The sequence below is a fragment of the Macaca thibetana genome, chromosome 12 (genome assembly GCF_024542745.1).
Source record: "Macaca thibetana thibetana isolate TM-01 chromosome 12, ASM2454274v1, whole genome shotgun sequence".
NCBI classification, from domain to species: Eukaryota; Metazoa; Chordata; class Mammalia; order Primates; family Cercopithecidae; genus Macaca; species Macaca thibetana.
Genome location: NC_065589.1, coordinates 5697352 through 5714589, shown reverse-complemented (window position 1 = coordinate 5714589; position 17238 = coordinate 5697352). Strand labels below are relative to the sequence as shown.

Below are 17238 nucleotides of genomic sequence, written 5' to 3'. Positions count from 1 at the left end.
TGTCACTTGGGATATGAACTTCATTCATCATAAAGCCAAATTGCCTTGTAGCGAGCTATAGCTCAACCCTGGGGACATGGGGGAGGAAATGAGTTTGTGAGGACTTTGCATGTGCCTGCCTGGCCTACCTCATCCTGGGAGGAGCAGAGAGGTCAGGAGGAACTCTGTGCCAAAAGTACCCTCATAGTCAGAGCACGCATCTGCCCTTGGTACTTGCAGCCATGTACATTCCCAGTTGGACACGTACCCTGGGCAATCTCATCCATGGGGACTCAAGCGCAGGGGAGTAAACCCTTTGGAGAAAGTGAGTTCAAAGATGTCCTAATCTAGTCCACATGTGGTAACTGTATGAGGACTGCCAAGGGCCCACTTTGGGCAAATTCTCACAGTTCCACTTTCTGGGTCACCATTTTCCTCTCCCAGCATCCTCCTTAGTGATTTTGAACTGCAGGATGGCAGAGCCCTTGATTCCTGGGCCTCATATTTCCATGACCCCTCATCTCCAGGAATCTTTCCACTGATAACTCAATCTCTCCATCCCTTGACAGAATTCCATTTACAAGCCATACAACCGTTCCCTCCTGTCTACCTCCTCCTTATTTCTTTGAGATCTCTTCTGTCTCACTGGCATTGGACCGAGGTTTCATCACCATTGCCGACTCCTCTCCCTTTAACTTCTCCCTTCGCTCCTTCCTGGTTGACCCTCATCTGGAGCCCTTCATCTGCCTACTCATTTTCAACAGTGGTCAGTCAGGGTTCTGCAGTTGCAAACAACAGACATAAGACTCTGGCTAACTAGTATTAGGAGCAAAATAGTATTACATAGGAAAAAAATATGGACTATATCACGAAATAGAAAGACAGCTAAAAGCCAAGCAGCTGGAGGGGCTCTGGGTGCAAGAACTAATGTGTAGCCAGGTGGTCTCTTCAGGGCTCAGTTCTCACAGTAAACAAGCCCCAGCCAACTTCTGACCTTGAACCACCCGGTTTGATGTTCAAATGTCCAAGAGAATCTAATTGGTCTGGTCTGGGCCCTGTTCCCAGGTTTTGGATGTTGGATGCATTCAGAGTGGTGGTGGAAATGGGAGATGGTGGGTCCTTAAAGGAACATCAAGGTCCTATTACTAGGAGAAGTGGGAATGGATACCAGGCAGGTAGAAGCACATCTGTCCATCAGAAAGCCTCAGACAGGCCACAGGCACAGTGAGAAAACACAGCACATTCCCATGGAGCAAGAACACTTCTGAATGTAACTACAGTCCTGTCTGTTGAATGTTATAAGCCCAGATTGATAAGCAAATTTCCCTGGGGTCAGCTGGTGCTAACCCCACATGGCAGGATGGAGCAAGGCTGATGGATGTTGTTTATGGAAACTGACCATGTGGTAATCTTGCAGCCACACTCCAGCTATTGTCCCGCAGGATATGAGATAAAATTCACATGCATCAGGAAGCATGAGTCTAAAACAGTGTGTCATTTCAGCAGGGAATGAGATAGAGGAAGAGTGGGATTTCTAACTGAAATTCCACAGCTCAGCCTCTCTTTTCAAAACCCAGCAAGCCCAAGACCACCTTTGAGCTGGAGCCCAGACGTGGGCCACCTAGTTCAGGTGAGACTAGAGTTGGAGTGGGGCCTGCATACTGGCCCTGGGTCTGCCACGACTCGGCTTATGCTTTTAGATAATCAATTTGTCTCCTTGGGCCTCGTGCTCATCTTGAAAATGAGGCTGGTTGTTAAGGTAACGTTCCTTGTCATACCCTTTTCTGAAACTACAGTCAAAAGGCCCAAGCTGTACCATGTGCAAAGCTATTTGTGACTCCCTCTGGGATTTTATCACAATGTGCACTGATCATTCAGTGTGCGAGTTTCCCCAGTGGTGCACGGTCATTTCCTCCAGGGCAAGGATTCTTATTCATATTTGTGTCTGATATACCCAGAATAATGAAGGACTCGTGTATAATAAGCTCTATATCTCAGAGGCTAATGCCCACGATCTTAGAGGATTCCATGTTCATAAAACACAAGGTGGGCCCCCTTCCACTGAAAGCACCCGAGACAAAGGAAGCCACCTGGCTCGGGTGTGCTGTGGGCCGTCTCTCCTACCACCACTGTTCTGTGTTTTAGGAAAGTTCTCTCTCTTTGGAGCCCACTGAAAAAAGAAAATCAAGATACAAAGAGAGGGACTGGGTCTGCGGGGCCCTCATATTTCTGGAAGTAACTGAGCGAAAGGATTAGGTAAGGGCTCACCCAGGCCGGGGTATGGCTCTAAGGCAGGAGGGCAGAGCAGGTCAGGCTCCTCTCCCCTCCTCCTGTGCTGGTGGGATGAGGGGCTGTATCAAGTCACGGCATTCCTTCGTGTCATGGTGCCCTTCCATAATGACCCCCACCCTGGGACTAGGTCCATCTTTTTCAAGGAGACCCAAGGGCTTGAGAGTCATGGGACAGACCCCACACTATGGAGTGCCGTGTGGTTTTCTCCCCAAGAGCCCCCCAGTGTGGGCTGCAGTTTTGATTTTAAGGATACAAAGAGCGGTCTGATAGCAGCATTATTTATAACAGAGAAAAGCTGGAAGCAACCCACGTGTCTCTGGATGGATGAATGGATGGACGACATGGGGTCTCCCCACACAATGGAATATTATGAAGTCTTAAAATGGAAAGGAATGAAGGCAGGTGCAGTGGTTCAGGCCTGTAATCCCAGTACTCTGGGAGGCCGAGTCAGGAAGATCATCTGAGGTCAGGAGCTCGAGACCAGCCTGGCCAATATGGTGAAATCCCATCTTTACTAAAAATACAAAAATTAGCTTGGCATGGTGGTGCGCGCCTGTAGTCCCAGCTGCTTGGGAGGCTGAGGCAGGAGAATCGCTTGAACCTAGGAGGCGGAGGTTGCAGTGAGCCGAGGTTGTGCCACTGCACTCCAGCCTGGGAAATGGAGCAAGACTCCGTCTCAAAAAATAAATATATATCTGTAAATAAATAAATAAATAAATAAATGAAATTCTGACACATGACGCAACATGGATAAACTTTGAGGACATTATGCCAAACGAAATAATCCAGTCACAAAAATAAGAATATTGTGAGATTCCACTTATATGAGGTCCCTAGAGTAGTCAAATTCATAGAGATATTAAGTAGAATGGTGGTTTCAAGGGGCTGGGGAGAGGGGCAAATGGGGAGTTAGTGTTTAATGGGTGCAGAGTCTCAGTTTGGGAAGATGAAAAATTTCTGGATATCGGGTGGTGTGGTTGCACAAAAATGTAAATGTTCTTAATGACACTAAAATGTGTACCTAAAAATGATGAAGATGGTAAAATGAGAGAGAGAGAGGGAGAACTGACTGCATTTTTAATAAAAGAAGCTTCAAGATTTAGACTTCCAAGAGAAGTAACATGAACTCAGAATATCAGCCCTGGTGATAAAGGAAGAAACCAAAATGAATGGCAAAGCAACAAGGCCAGCAAAATGAATCCGGATGTGAGCCAGGCTCAGCTCCACTTCATGCTGAAGTTCCTGGTCTGCGACAGCCCCGAGCCCTGCCCAAGGTCCCCGCAAGCCCAAAGGACAACTCTGCAGCCCCCACATCCCGGCTTCTGCTCCGTGTGCACACAGCACACATGTGAATGCTGCACTTCTCAGAGCCTCACAAAACACAAGCAAACTCAGGCAAAGTCCTTTTGAGCACAGTCTGGAGTCTGGGGGAACAGAAGTGTTACAGAAGGGGTTTTCATAGCCAAAATATAAGGAATTGCAGTAACAACTGTGGACCACCTGCAGTCATTGATCCACGCTGTCCATGTAACTGCCCCAACACCAGCAAGCTTCACTGACACCTCTGCTTGTCCAGCATCTTTTCATGTCTCTGGCTCTTCCCTTCTTCCTCTTTACCACCCCCAACCCGCCATGACCACCACTTTTTCCTCATTCTCCCTAACTTTCTTCAAAAGCAGTAGATTCCTTCGTTGGAATGGCGGAGTGGCTCTTGCCTTCTCTGGGGCCTATGTTGCAGGGTTGAGCTGGGCTCCAATGGCTTATCTTCTACTTGACAATTCTCAGGGGAATCTCCCCATGTTGGTTCTGCACCTAAGAGGAATTCTTAGGAGCAGCACCAGCTAAGAATACATAGTTATTCACGGCATTGCTGGGCTACTGGGAAACACTAATAGCTGCTGGGAAAACTAGTTAGGTGTCTGGGGATGGGGAGAAGATGTAATTTAGATTCATCCATATCTTACGTCAAAGTAGCAGAATAAGTTCAGATAGAAAAAGGAATGAAATGTAAAAATGTTCCATAGAAGTCAATACTTGATCCAAGCTACTTAAGATTAAAAGTAATAGAAAAAATAATAAAATGAAGATCAAGAGGCTCAGCTACATAAAAATATGAAACTCCTATATAAATTGGCAACCTTTAAAGACAGTCAATATGTTTGGAAATAATCTATATTAAACATGACTGGTATCTACCTTTTATATAAAGCTCAGACAAAGCAATAAAAAGAACAGTAATGTGTTTAATGTAAAAGGTAACGAATAAACAGATTATACTCTGCAGATGAAATAAAAATGGTTAACATAAAGAGTTCCAATTTGATTTTGAAAGAAAACCGAATTCCACATCAACATGTAATTTATTTTCTATATAATTGTCTAAAGATTTTAATGATAATCATCAATGTTAGCAAAACTGTGGTGACATGGGGAAAGAAAACTAGTCTCAGTTTTTATAAAATTCTATGTTTTAACAAACCTCCCAGAAAGCAATTTGGCAATTATGATCAGAGGCCTTATAATGTTCATTTGGATCAATTCTTCTAGGAATCTATCCTGGGTATACTCATTGAAATATTTATACCTAGCTTTTTACAATGGTGTCTTTTTTTCTTTTTCTTTTCTTTTCTTTTTTTTTTTGAGATAGAGTTTTACTCTTATTGCCCAGGGTGGAGTGCAAGGGCATGATTTCAGCTCACTGCAACCTCCACCTCCTGGGTTCAAGCAATTCTCCTACCTCAGCCTCCCGAGTAGTTGGGACGGTTTCTTATGTGTGAAAATCTGGCAACAAGTTGAATGTCTAATAGCATTTGGATGGCTCAACTCCATAAAATGGAATATAATGCAGATACTAAAAATAATGTTTTGGTGGATTTCACTGACAATTAGTCAATATTAATTTTAAATGAAATATTAAAATATTCTATATGAATTTCATTTCTTAATAAGTAAACATGCATATATATTCATAACATATTGTATAAATATTTTTAGCAAAAGTCTGGAAAGATGCTGAGACGACTGGATATCTTGGGAAGAAAAATGCACTGTATAAAAATCACATCCAGATTTATTATAAATTTAAATGTTAAAGGAAAAATAACGAAGACTGTAGAAAAAAATCATTTTAATGAATATGAAATAGATAGGGTTCTAGCAGGACACAAAGAGTGCTGAATCATAAAGAAAGAAACAAGATAGCATTAAAACAGTCTGAAATGACTAGAAATGCAAGCCACTTCCAGAGTAGAAGAAGAGATTTGCAATACATAAGTCTAATATATTAAAAACAACTACAGAGCAATAAAGAGATGAAAAACCCAGTAGAAGAAATGGGCAAAGATTTGAGGAGACATTTCACAAATGAGGCTATCCAAATGTCTAACACACATGAAAAGAATGGCTAAAATGAAAAAGATGGGGAAAAATAAAGTGTTGATGATATGGTTTGGCTGTGTCCCCACCCAGATCTCATCTTGAATTCCCATGTGTTGTGGGAGGGACCTGGTGTGAGGTAATTAAATCATGGGGGCAGGTCTTTCTGTGCTGTTCTGTGATAGTGAATAAGTCTCACAAGATCTGATGGTTTTGAAAAATGGAAGTCTCCCTGCACAAGCTCTCTCTTTGCCTGCTGCCTTCCATGTAAGATGTTACTTGCTCCTCCTTGCCTTCCACCATGATTGTGAGGCTTCCCCAGTCATGTGGAACTATGAGTCCAATTAAACCTCTTTCTTTTGTAAATTGCCCAGTCTTGGGTGTGTCTTTATCAGCAGAATGAAAATGGACTAATGCAGTCAATAAGAATGCAGATTGAGCTGCCAGCAGGGTCATGTACTGTTAGTGGGAGTGTAAATTGGTGCAACCACTTGGGAAAACTATTTGGCCATAGCTACAAAAGTTGATTACAGGTATAATTAGCTATGTAATTTGTAACTACATAACTATGTAATTTGTAATTCCCATGCTGTTCTCGTGATAGCGAATAAGTCTCACAAGATCTGATGGTTTTGAAAAATGAGTCTCCCTGCACAAGCTCTCTCTTTGCCTGCTGCCCTCCATGTAAGACATGATTTGCTCCTCCTTGCCTTCCACCATGATCGTGAGGCTTCCCTAGTCATGTGGACCTATAAGTCCAATTAAACCTCTTTGTAACCTATGTAATAGTGATGTAATTTGTAATTACACCTCTAATCAGCTTTTGTAGCTATGGTGAAATAGTTGTGTGGTACCAGTCCATGGCCTGTAAGGAACAGGGCCGCACAGCAGGAGGTGAGCAGTGGGCAAGTGAGCGTTACCACCTGAGCTCTGTCTCCTGTCAGATCTGTGGCAGGATTAGATTCTCATAGTAGCATGAACCTTATCGTGAACTAAGCATGCAAAGAATCCAGGTTGCAAGCTTCTTACGAGAATCTAATGCCTGATAATCTGTCACTGTCTTTCATCCCCACCCCACCCCCACCAGATGGGACCTTCTAGATGGGTGAAAACAAGCTCAGGGTTCCCACTGATTCTACATTATGGTGAGTTATATAATTATTTCCTTATATATTATAATGCAACAATAATAGAAATAAAGTGCGCAATAAATGTAATGTGCTTGAATCATCCCGAAACCATCCCCACCTGGTCTAAGGAAAAATCATCTACCATGAGACTGGTCCCTGGTGCCAGAAAGCTTGGGGACTGCTACTTGTAGAACATTGAGAATAAACAAACTGCAATGGCTTGCCAGGGTGTGGGTGAGTCTCAGAAACATAATGTGGCATGATTGCATTTATATATAGTTCAGACCAAAGCTACAGTGATAGCAGCTACCCCTGGGGAGGGAGGGGGTGACAATAAGGAGGCCTGGAAAGGCTTCCAGGGTGCTGCTGGGGCTGTGTGTTGAGCCTGGTGCTAATTGCACAGGTGCATTCAGCTTGTGAAAATTGGTCAAGCCAAGCTGTGCTCTTAGGACCTGTATCTTTTTTATAGGTAAATTCCACTTACACATTTGTTTTTTAGAAAAGAGAAATAAACCCTGGAAGGTATGTAAGTAGTTATAATCTGTGGGTTATGGAAGATTCTTCTTTTCTTCTGTATGTCTACATTTTCTAAAATGAGCCTCTATTACTTCCATTGTCAAACAGTTTTCTTTGGTTTTGCTTGTTTTGAGGTCATTCCTGCTGCCTTCATCAGAGCAGGCTCTGTGATATGTCAGAGCCACCGGCCCACAGCAGGAAGAGGTTCCTGTTCTACGAGGAGGCCTACTTAGTAATTTTGCTCCTCATATTCTGAAACCAGAACTTAAACTCAGGGGACATTTCCAGAAACCGACAGGGCTGACAGTCCTCCAGTGTCCACTACTTTCTTCCTGGGGTGGCAGCCAGGTGTGTTGTCCCAAATGCCATCTTTTCCAGTGCAGGCTCTGACCGTGAGAGAAGCATTCAAAGGCACAGCAAGTCTGCAAAGTCCAGGATGGGATCTTCACTGCTCAGTTCTCCTCTTAAGAGCCTTCCAGCCTAGGAGATAGGGCAAAACCCCATCTACACAAAATACAAAAATCAGCGAGTTGTGGTGGCATGCACCTGTGGTACCAGTCACTTGGGAGGCTGAGGTGGGAGGATCACTTGAGCCCAGGAGACGGAGGTTGCAGGGAGGGGTGATCTCACCACCGTACTCTAGCCCGGGTGACAGAGTGAGATCCTGTCTCAGTCTCAAAAAAACCAAAAAGGAGTGAAGCTGTAATTGTCCTTTGTGAACTGGAAAGTGCCAAGGAGAACTGGAAGGAGGCTGGTTGTAAACCTACTCCAAATATGGCTTGTCCCCTGCAGCCTGCCTCTGATTGTCTTCCCTCCAAGTGACCTCTTCTTTGAAAAGCACAGGCCTTTTCCAAGGTCTGGGAAAAATAGCCAAGAAAAGCTCAGGAATGCCTTCTCTTAGGAGTCGACCTTGCCGCCTTTCATGTGGTTAAAGAATTCTCCTTTGAGGGTCCCCTTGTGTAAACCCTTTAATTGCGTAGCTAATATAAACCAGAGCAGAAATGATTCATCCAAGAATTCTTGTTTGGATTCATTACCATTTTCAAAGGGTCCCTCTTTTATCTTGTCTCAGATCAGCTGAATGATGCCCCTGTTTAAAAAGGGCTTAGCAGAAGAGATAACGCATTATCACTTCTTCCCAGCCTAGTGTAGTGGAAGGAGGTTTACTCTAAAGATAATTAAATCTTAACTCCCAATGGGTGAGGAAACCCAGACTTCCGTGAAACAGCTTTTACCCTGCTTGAAGGCCCCACACAGCTGGGATGCCCCAGAGGTCAGAAAGAGGGGTCTTCCCAAAGAGGGGTCTTCCCATAGCATCACCCCACTAAGTTGTGAGTCAAAAAGGGGCAAGTGATAGGGCTTCTCGTTTCAAAATGGAACCGGATCCCAGTATAGATAATGTGCTAAGAGGTTAGGAATCTTCCTACTAGAACTGTGGATTAGCTCAGCTTGATGACGGTAGAAGCAAGATATTATCTGTGTCTGACAAGACTACAGAGAGGTAATCAATAGTCCACATGGGGTGTGGCAGGCACAGAGGTGTGTGGGAGACTCAGATTCCCTTTCACGCTGTGAGGAGTGTGGTTAGCCAACAGCCTCCAAATGAAGACGAGAGCTCATAAATCAGCCTCAACTTTGAAACTAAGATAATATTGTTCCTGGGGTGGCTTCAGCTGGTGACTGAGCAAGACTTCCTGGCCACCTCCACCTGACACGGGAGTCTTTGAACAAGGAAGCTTCACCCCAAGCTTACTGTTGGGGAGGCGGGGGCTCTGTCAGATCCACCACTGTGTGATGGCCCCTCCCAGCCCATCCTCCCTCCTCCCTTTACCTTTCACAGCCATTATCTCCAGCAAACCAATCTCTCCTAGCTGAATTTCAGCATTTCACACACCCAAATCCCCATTCCCAGAGTTCCCGGGTATCCATCCACCAGCCCCTGAGGGGGGCCCCCACCCTGCTGGAGCTACCATGTGAAAAAAAGAGATCCACTTGGGCTGGGGGCTGGATCTTGGAGGGCAGTTTAATGAATGGCAAGAATGATGTGGAGCGCTGGGAGAAGAAGAATCTTCCTGGAATGGTCCCTATGAAGACGCCCCTTCCACTATATCAGTTCCTAGAGACCCTTAGCCAAGGAAGAGGGGGCACTGTTTTATTGAACAGAATGCCATCCCAGGGACAATCCCTTAAGGGAGGCTGCATCTGAAAATGTCTTGTCAGTTTCAGAGTGTACAGTGTCTGTGACAAGCCACGCTGAGCATGCTTCTCAGGATGGAAACATCCAGAACTTTCATAGCCCAGAAATCCCAGACTAAGCCAAAGATTCCACACTGGATCTTCATCAGACAAAGCCTTGAAGACAAGGGAGATGCTTCTCGTCACCTAGTTTTGTCTGCTCCAGCTCCAGGCATAACCAGGATGTACTTTCCCAAGACCCAGGAACTGGACAGTATCCAGCTACCCCCAGCCCTGCACGTGCCGGGTCAGCAGTCCCTCTGTCTAGAGGAGCCAGGAGTCACGTCAGTGCTGGCTAATGGCAAACTCAACAATATTTCCATCTTTTGTCTTTGTATAAGAGCTAGAGATATCTGCTTGCTCCTCCTGTAGCTTATCCTATGAAAATTCTAAGCCTGCCATTTTCTCTAAAAAGTATCCTAGTAGCTTTATCTGTTGATGCAAAACATAAGACACCTCTAAATGATATTCTGAGGACTTAGTAACTTTAAAAATTTGTTACATGGGATTTTATTTAATTTTTTTGATAGCTTAGTTTATTTTCCATTTGTTTATGATTTCTAATACAAGAATTTAAGGCCATGTTTTTCTCCGAATCTGCATCTAACGGGCTTGGATATATAAGTCTCTCGTCATCCTTAATTTCTAAGGCATTCGTAATATCAATTTAACTTCATCTTTAATTCAAGAGTTATTTAAAAGTGTGTTTGTGGTTTTGTTTTTAAGAGAGTTTTAAAATTGAAATGCAATACCAGAGTGCTTTGAAACCAGGTTTTTCTAGGCTTAACCTTACCTCTGAATCTAACCCTAACACAAAGCTTGACCGTAGCTCACATTTCTTGAGCCTGATTCCAGAGAAAAGAAGACCTAACTGCTCTTCTATCCACTGACATTTTTGCAATGCATTATGGATTATCTGTAATCTGGCATGTCACCCTATGAAAATATGCTTCAAAACCAAAAACATAATGGTTTTGTTTTATTTTTATAGTGGGTGGGTTGCAAAAGGCCAGAAGGAAATTCTGTTTTCTAGGCTGCTTATTTTACTTGGAAAGGGAAAATGCCTCTCTAATGGGTGTCCTTGAAGGCAGTCAAAGCCAAGAAAAAGCATTGCCAAGTTTAAGAGTAAATATTCCAAAAAGCAATATTAGCAAATTATTTTCAGGAACAATGTCCACTACCACCATAATTATTTATTAAGGTTTGGGGTCCTTGGTCATTGTAACATTATAACTATAGAGGAAACCAAATAAAATGAATGCATACAGTAAAAGGAGAAAAATACTCTTCACAGATAATAACAATGGAATATATACAATTACTTCAAAGCAGCTTAAGTGACTTTAAAAGACAAATATGGAAAAACCAATAGCACCTGAGTATTGATCTTATTCACAATAGTATCAAAAATGTTATAAACACAGAAGTGATTTTGAGAAAATGTGCAGAATATAAATAAAACCTCCAAGGTTTATAGGAAGTCATAAAATACATCCATTTGAGAAAAGAAAACTATTTCTAGATGCACAGATGAATAGTCCAAACAGACTTTTTATGAATTTGGCAAAAACAATTTTGAAATCTAACTGAAAGAATAGTTGACATAGACTTCCAAAAGGACTGCGTGAAAAATAAGAGTAAGAGGGAAGAAGTTTGCAGTCCCAGAAGATATTAAAAAATATATTTTAAGAAGAACATTCATTAAAACATTAGAATATTGGCTTAAAATATGACAGAGAGAGACTAAAGGAATGCAATGCAGAAACCTTGAGCTAAAGACAATCACATACAGAAATTCAGACAGTCACCTGTGGAATTTGCCATTTTCTAGTAGCTGCATTTAACGACAGCAAAAATAAATAGGTGAAACTAATTTTAATAATATGTTTGATTTAACCTAATATATCAAAATGATATCATTTCAACATGTGATCAAATGAAAAAATTATTTATTTTATTTTTTGAGACAAGGTCTCACTCTGTCACCCACACTGGAGTGCAGTGGTGCAATCACAGCTCACTGCAGCCTTGACTTCTCGAGCTCAAATGATCCTCCCACTTCAGCCTCCCGAGTAGCTGGGTCCACAGGCACACACCACCACACCCAGCTAATTTTTGTATTTTTGGTAGAGTCAAAGTTTTGCCAGACCCAGGTTGGTCTCAAACTCCTGAGCTCAAGCAATCTTTCCACCTTGGCCTCCCACAGTGCTGGGATTTACAGTTGTAAGCCATAGCGCCAGGCCTTGAAAAAATTATTTAATATTAACACAATACTTTACATTCTTTTTTTGTACTAAGTTTTGAAATTTGTACTATCCACATATTTAATAGCCACATGTGGCTAGAGGCTATGACCTCCTCACAGCATAGATTATAGGTAGGGAATGCTATATGTTATTGAACAGGCATCAGGAAAGTCACGGAGAAGGAAATAGATATTTAATAAATGACATATGTCCTTATAATGATTTGTAAAATGCAGAAGTATATCACGATGAGTTAAAACCACACCATAGGTCATCTGACAAAGTAAGATCTCGATGGAGTAAATCAAACTATTAAAAAAATTAAAAAACAAAAAAAGCTTACAGTAAGCCAAGCAGTGTCACAACTTGAGTGGACCTGGGTGGGAGTCCTCCTGGTTCCAGGAAAAGCAGGCCTGCAGAGAAGGAGGAGAAGGCAGGGACATCAGACACTGTGGAGGTGAGTGGCCTGTGTGTGGGCAGAGCCTGGGGAAGACAGCCAGGGGTCCAGGACCCAGTAACCAAAGGCCAAGAGGCCAGTTCTAGAGTGATTCAGACAGCGGGTGGGATCAGGCAGGCCTGGTAGGCTGAGGCAGTGGAGCAGAAGTTTCCAGGAACTGGTCCAATTTGGAAGTGCAAAAGGGTGTTGGCCACTGTTGGGTAATCTATCCACAGTGGACAGGTCCCCACCCATGGAAGCTCCACCAAGGATAGCTGGAGTCGAGCCTGGGGGAGAAGGTCTTGGTGAAGTCAGGATGTCCGAAGAACCATCAGGGTCGTGTGTGCAGCTCCAATCGCAGAGGGAAAGTGGGATCCCAGAGGCTGCAGACACACAGTCAGTGCTGTCAAGTGGGACAACAAGGGGACGGATAACTGCAGGAGTGGAAGACGCTGCCATGGGCTGAAGAGCGTCCCCTCCAAACTCACGTGTGGAAGTCCTAAGCTCAATACCTCCCATGCGACTGTGTTTGTAGACAAGGCATTCAAAGAGGGAACTAAAGTTAAATTAGGCCATTGGGGCGGATCCACTAAGAGGAAATCTGGACAGAGGTAGAGGGGGAAGATCATGTGAAGACACAGGGGGAAGAGAACCATCTACAAACCAGGAGAGAGGCCTCGAGGGAAACCCACCCTGTCGCCATCTTGATCTCGGACTTCCAGCCTGCAGAATCCTGGAGAGAATGAATGTCTGTTTGAGCCACCCAGTCTATAGTGCTTCATTACGGCAGCCTGAGCTGACCCCACAGATGCTAAAACTGCAGAATGCACCAGTGAGGCCCTCGTCCCCACAGCGCCATGGTAGACCCAGGCCTGGTGTGCGGGAAAGGAGCAGCCCTGCGGCTGGGGCGGGCGAAGCACTCGGGAGCCTCTCCGCTGTGTCCTGCGCAAACCGCTTGCCCACTGAGGGACTGGGAAGTCATGTTGAATCCGCTCCTGGAAAGACTCCATTCGACTCGGTGCAAGATGGGACCCAATGATAGAGATGCCAGATAAAATACAGGACACCCAGTGACATTTGAATGCCAGTAAGCAAAGCAAAGCAAAAAAAAAATTTTTTTTTTTTTTTTAGTGTATGCCTCAAATATTCCAGGGGCATGCTTGTTCTAAAGGTTATTTGCTATTTATCTGACATCCAAATATAAATGACTATCTTATCATGTTATTCTCTAAATTGGACAACCTTGGCCAAAGGATAAGGAAAGGGCCCAGCCCAGCAGGTGTAGCAAGGAAGTGAAGAGGAAGATAGAGGGGGAGCCCTGACTCGGGCGGGGGCTGGGGTGTTCACCAGAACCACCCAAGGGAGAGGATGTAAAAGTAAAAGACGAAAGTCAATGAAATGTTCAACAGATTGAACTATATCAACATTTTATAACTAACACTAAAGGAAATAAGAAAAAATAACAGACTAGGAGAACCATTACAACACTCTGAAAAAGCCAGTATGAATATAGAATACTCATTTCAACTGGTAAGAAAAATATCAAAATCTCAGTAGGCAAATAGGGAAAGGATGTGATAAATAATTTGTACAGAAGGCTGTACAATTACCAAACAAATCTGAAACAGTATTTCTGTCCTTTTAAGAATTTTTACATGCAAATTCTTAAAAAATTAAGAATAAACTTTCACTTTTTAAAAATAGGACTTAAAATTTAAAATTATTTAGTGAGGATGTGGTTCCACTGATAATGGCCCTTCTGGTAGTGGAAACTCAGCAATATGCTAAGTGGAGTTTCTTAGTGGAAACTTAGTAACATGCTAAGTGGAGTTTCTTGGTGGAAACTTAGCAACATGCTCATACTTGTTGACCCAATAAAATAACTCCTGGGTTTTGCCCTAAGAGTAATGACTTAAAATAAAGACAGGAAAAAGGATACGAAATAGTGTATTATTCCATTACTCTGACTATACCATTATGAATACACTTGAACGATGACTGGAAAGAAATACACAAAAAAGCATTCGATGTGAATATATTCTTCTCTTTAAGATTTCCTTGGGTCATTAGTATATTTTTATTTTATAATTACCAAACATTAAAGTAAAAAAGCAGTTTCTTTTTTGCTTACAAAGACTATTGACTAAGGTGTGCTCTGTCAGAATTCCTCCTGGCTCGTGACCTGGGGACGGTGGGAGGGTTGGCCATCAGAGACTCTCAGACCAGCTCAGGGAAGAATTCCATGAGCCTTCTTTTCTACCTGACATCAGAGTCTGTAGGTCCAAAGCTTTGCTGGCTATCCAGGCTTTCCCTAAAGACTTTCTCTGACTAAAGGTTCAATGCACTATAGGATATTTCCATTCAATGAGATAGTATTTTTTTTTTTTTTTTTTTTTTTTTTGAGATGGAGTCTCGCTCTGTCACCCAGGCTGGAGTGCAGTGGTGCGATCTCAGCTCACTGCAACCTCCGCCTCCCGGGGTCAAGCAAGAACCTGCCTCAGCCCCTGAGCAGGTGGGATTACAGGCACCTGCCACCACACCTGGCTAAATTTTTGTATTTTTAGTGGAGACGGGGTTTCACCATATTGGTCAGGCTGGTCTTGAACTCCTGACTTTGTGATCTGCCTGCCTCAGCCTCCCAAAATGCTGGGATTACAGGTGTAAGCTACCATGCCCAGCCAATATAGTAAATTTTATTTTACAGTTTTTTTTTTAACCTGGACTATTAATGTCTTGCACTCACTCTTCACATTGTCACCGGATTCCATAGACTGGGTGGCTTACACAACAGACATCGATTTTCTCACAGTTTTGGGGGCTGGAAGTCTGAGAGCATGGCATTAGCAGGGCTGCTTTCTCCTGAGGCCTCTCTCCTTGGCTTGTAGATGCCGCCTTCTCCCTGTGGCTTCATATGGCCTTTCCTTTGTGTGTGTTCATGTCCTCATCTCTTCTTATAAGCACACCAGTCATATTAGATCAGGGCGCATCCTAACAGCCTTGTTTTAACTTAGTTATTCCCGTAAAGACCCTATCCCCAAACACAGCCACCTTCCAATGTGTTGAGGGTTAGGACTTCAGCATGTGAATTTTGGAGAGGACACAGTTCAGCCCATAACGATCCCTGAGATCAGAAGAAAACTTCTCCGTTACTGGCCACAAAGCTGCATAGGAATATCATATATATATATTTACAGAATCCTAACTTGTCCTATAAGCAAGAGAGTCATCAAACCTTACAACAACCCCCAAGACAAATGTGCTAGAAGATCCTGACTAAACTGTCTGGGTAGTCTGGGAGCAGCAGTATTTTATCGCAGGATTCCTGAGATTTTTGGTTCAAACCTGACAGTGCCCCTTGGGAAGGGAAACCCCAGCACACACAGGCCTCTGATGTTAGCCCAGCCCAGCGCCCACAAGCACATCTCCATCTCAGGGGCTTTGGCCCCATGAGGGTCAGGGTGAAGTCTCCTTGTCTCAGTGCCTGCAGGGATGCTGGGTGATGACTTTTCTCTCTGCCTTCCTTGGGGCCAGGTCTGGAAGCCCAATGCCACTGCTGTGCGACCTGCAGAGAGGGCTGTGTCATCTTCCCTGGGTCCAGGGCCACGTTTATGTTTTCTTTATATTGCCACAATGCATCTTAATTCCCATCTGCATGCTCAGCTAAGGCGAGGCCCGCCCCAGCACACCACCTCACTCTGATGGGCTCCCTGGCCTCTGACCGCTGCACAGCCGGTGTCCTCCTGTGCCTCTGGGACACGCAGCATGGACTCAGGCTGCTCCCCTCTGCGCTCGCCTTCCTGAGCTCCCCCACTTCCAGGGGCTCTGAGCATGCTCTTAGGCTAGTGTGACATCATTCATGACAGCAGAGTGAGAGCTCAGATTCATTGTCTTTTCTTTCATGCACTTCATCTTTCAGCCATGTCAAGAGCTGGTTGGAAATGCAAGGTATGGTAGGAGAAATCTGTTCAGCTATCTCTGGAACAAATAGAAGGAAGTGTGTACTTTGACAGCCACATGTAGGTTCTTGTGATGTCCAGCCCCCTCCTCCCCTTCAGGGTGTGAGGCAGGCACACCCCTGTTTGGGACACATCAGTGTATACTGATCTATCAAAACCCAATGGGCCTTAACGCGGCTCAGGCAACAAATGCCTCAAGCACCCTGTAGAGTTTGTGCACAGCCTACTGTCACAGTGGGATTACACCGTGGGGCGGATGCCTCTTTCAGAGGAGATGCAGCCAACTCTAGCGGGTGTTTATTCTCAGAAGAGGTCAATAGATGTTATGAAACACTTGCAGCTGGGGGAAGAGATTCCAAAACACATGGCAAGCAGCACGGCTCTCGCTGCCTGTCGGTATCACGGGGCAGGATGAGGCATCTGTCCTTCTGGACAGCATATGTATGATAGAAAATAAAGTCACCCTGTTTGTTCTTAGCACAGTCTGAGCAACACTGCAGAAGATCCTCTGAGAATCTAACTGAGCAGACAGCTCAGGGTAATGCTATTTGACTTCCTCTAGGGCCACCCCAGGAAGTTTGATACAACACCATCAGCGCAGCTCTTCTCCACTGTCACCTTATCACGGATTTGAAAAGCAACTTGAGGCCGGGCGCGGTGGCTCAAGCCTGTAATCCCAGCACTTTGGGAGGCCGAGACGGGCGGATCACGAGGTCAGGAGATCGAGACCATCCTGGCTAACACGGTGAAACCCCGTCTCTACTAAAAAATACAAAAAACTAGCCAGGCGAGGTGGCGGGCGCCTGTAGTCCCAGCTACTTGAGGCAGGAGAATGGCGTAAATCCGCGAGGCGGAGCTTGCAGTGAGCTGAGATCCGGCCACTGCACTCCAGCCCGAATGACAGAGCCAGACTCCGTCTCAAAAAAAAAAAAAAAAAAAGAAAAGCAACTTGAAATGCTTTGCCCTATCTTTATTGGACTATAAGCTCTGAAATTATCCATAAAAGTGTTCCTATCAAATGCAAGATAGTATGACCTGCAAAAGACCAGTAAAATTTCAGAACTATGTCTTAC

The 17238-nt window shown here is 44.1% G+C and overlaps 1 protein-coding gene across 1 annotated transcript in view; it reads left to right on the top strand.

Moving 5' to 3' along the window:
• The window catches only part of COPS8 (COP9 signalosome subunit 8), a 439461-nt gene that overhangs the window by 278819 nt on the left and 143404 nt on the right, over nucleotides 1–17238 (top strand). The gene's annotated exons all lie outside the window — the stretch shown is intronic.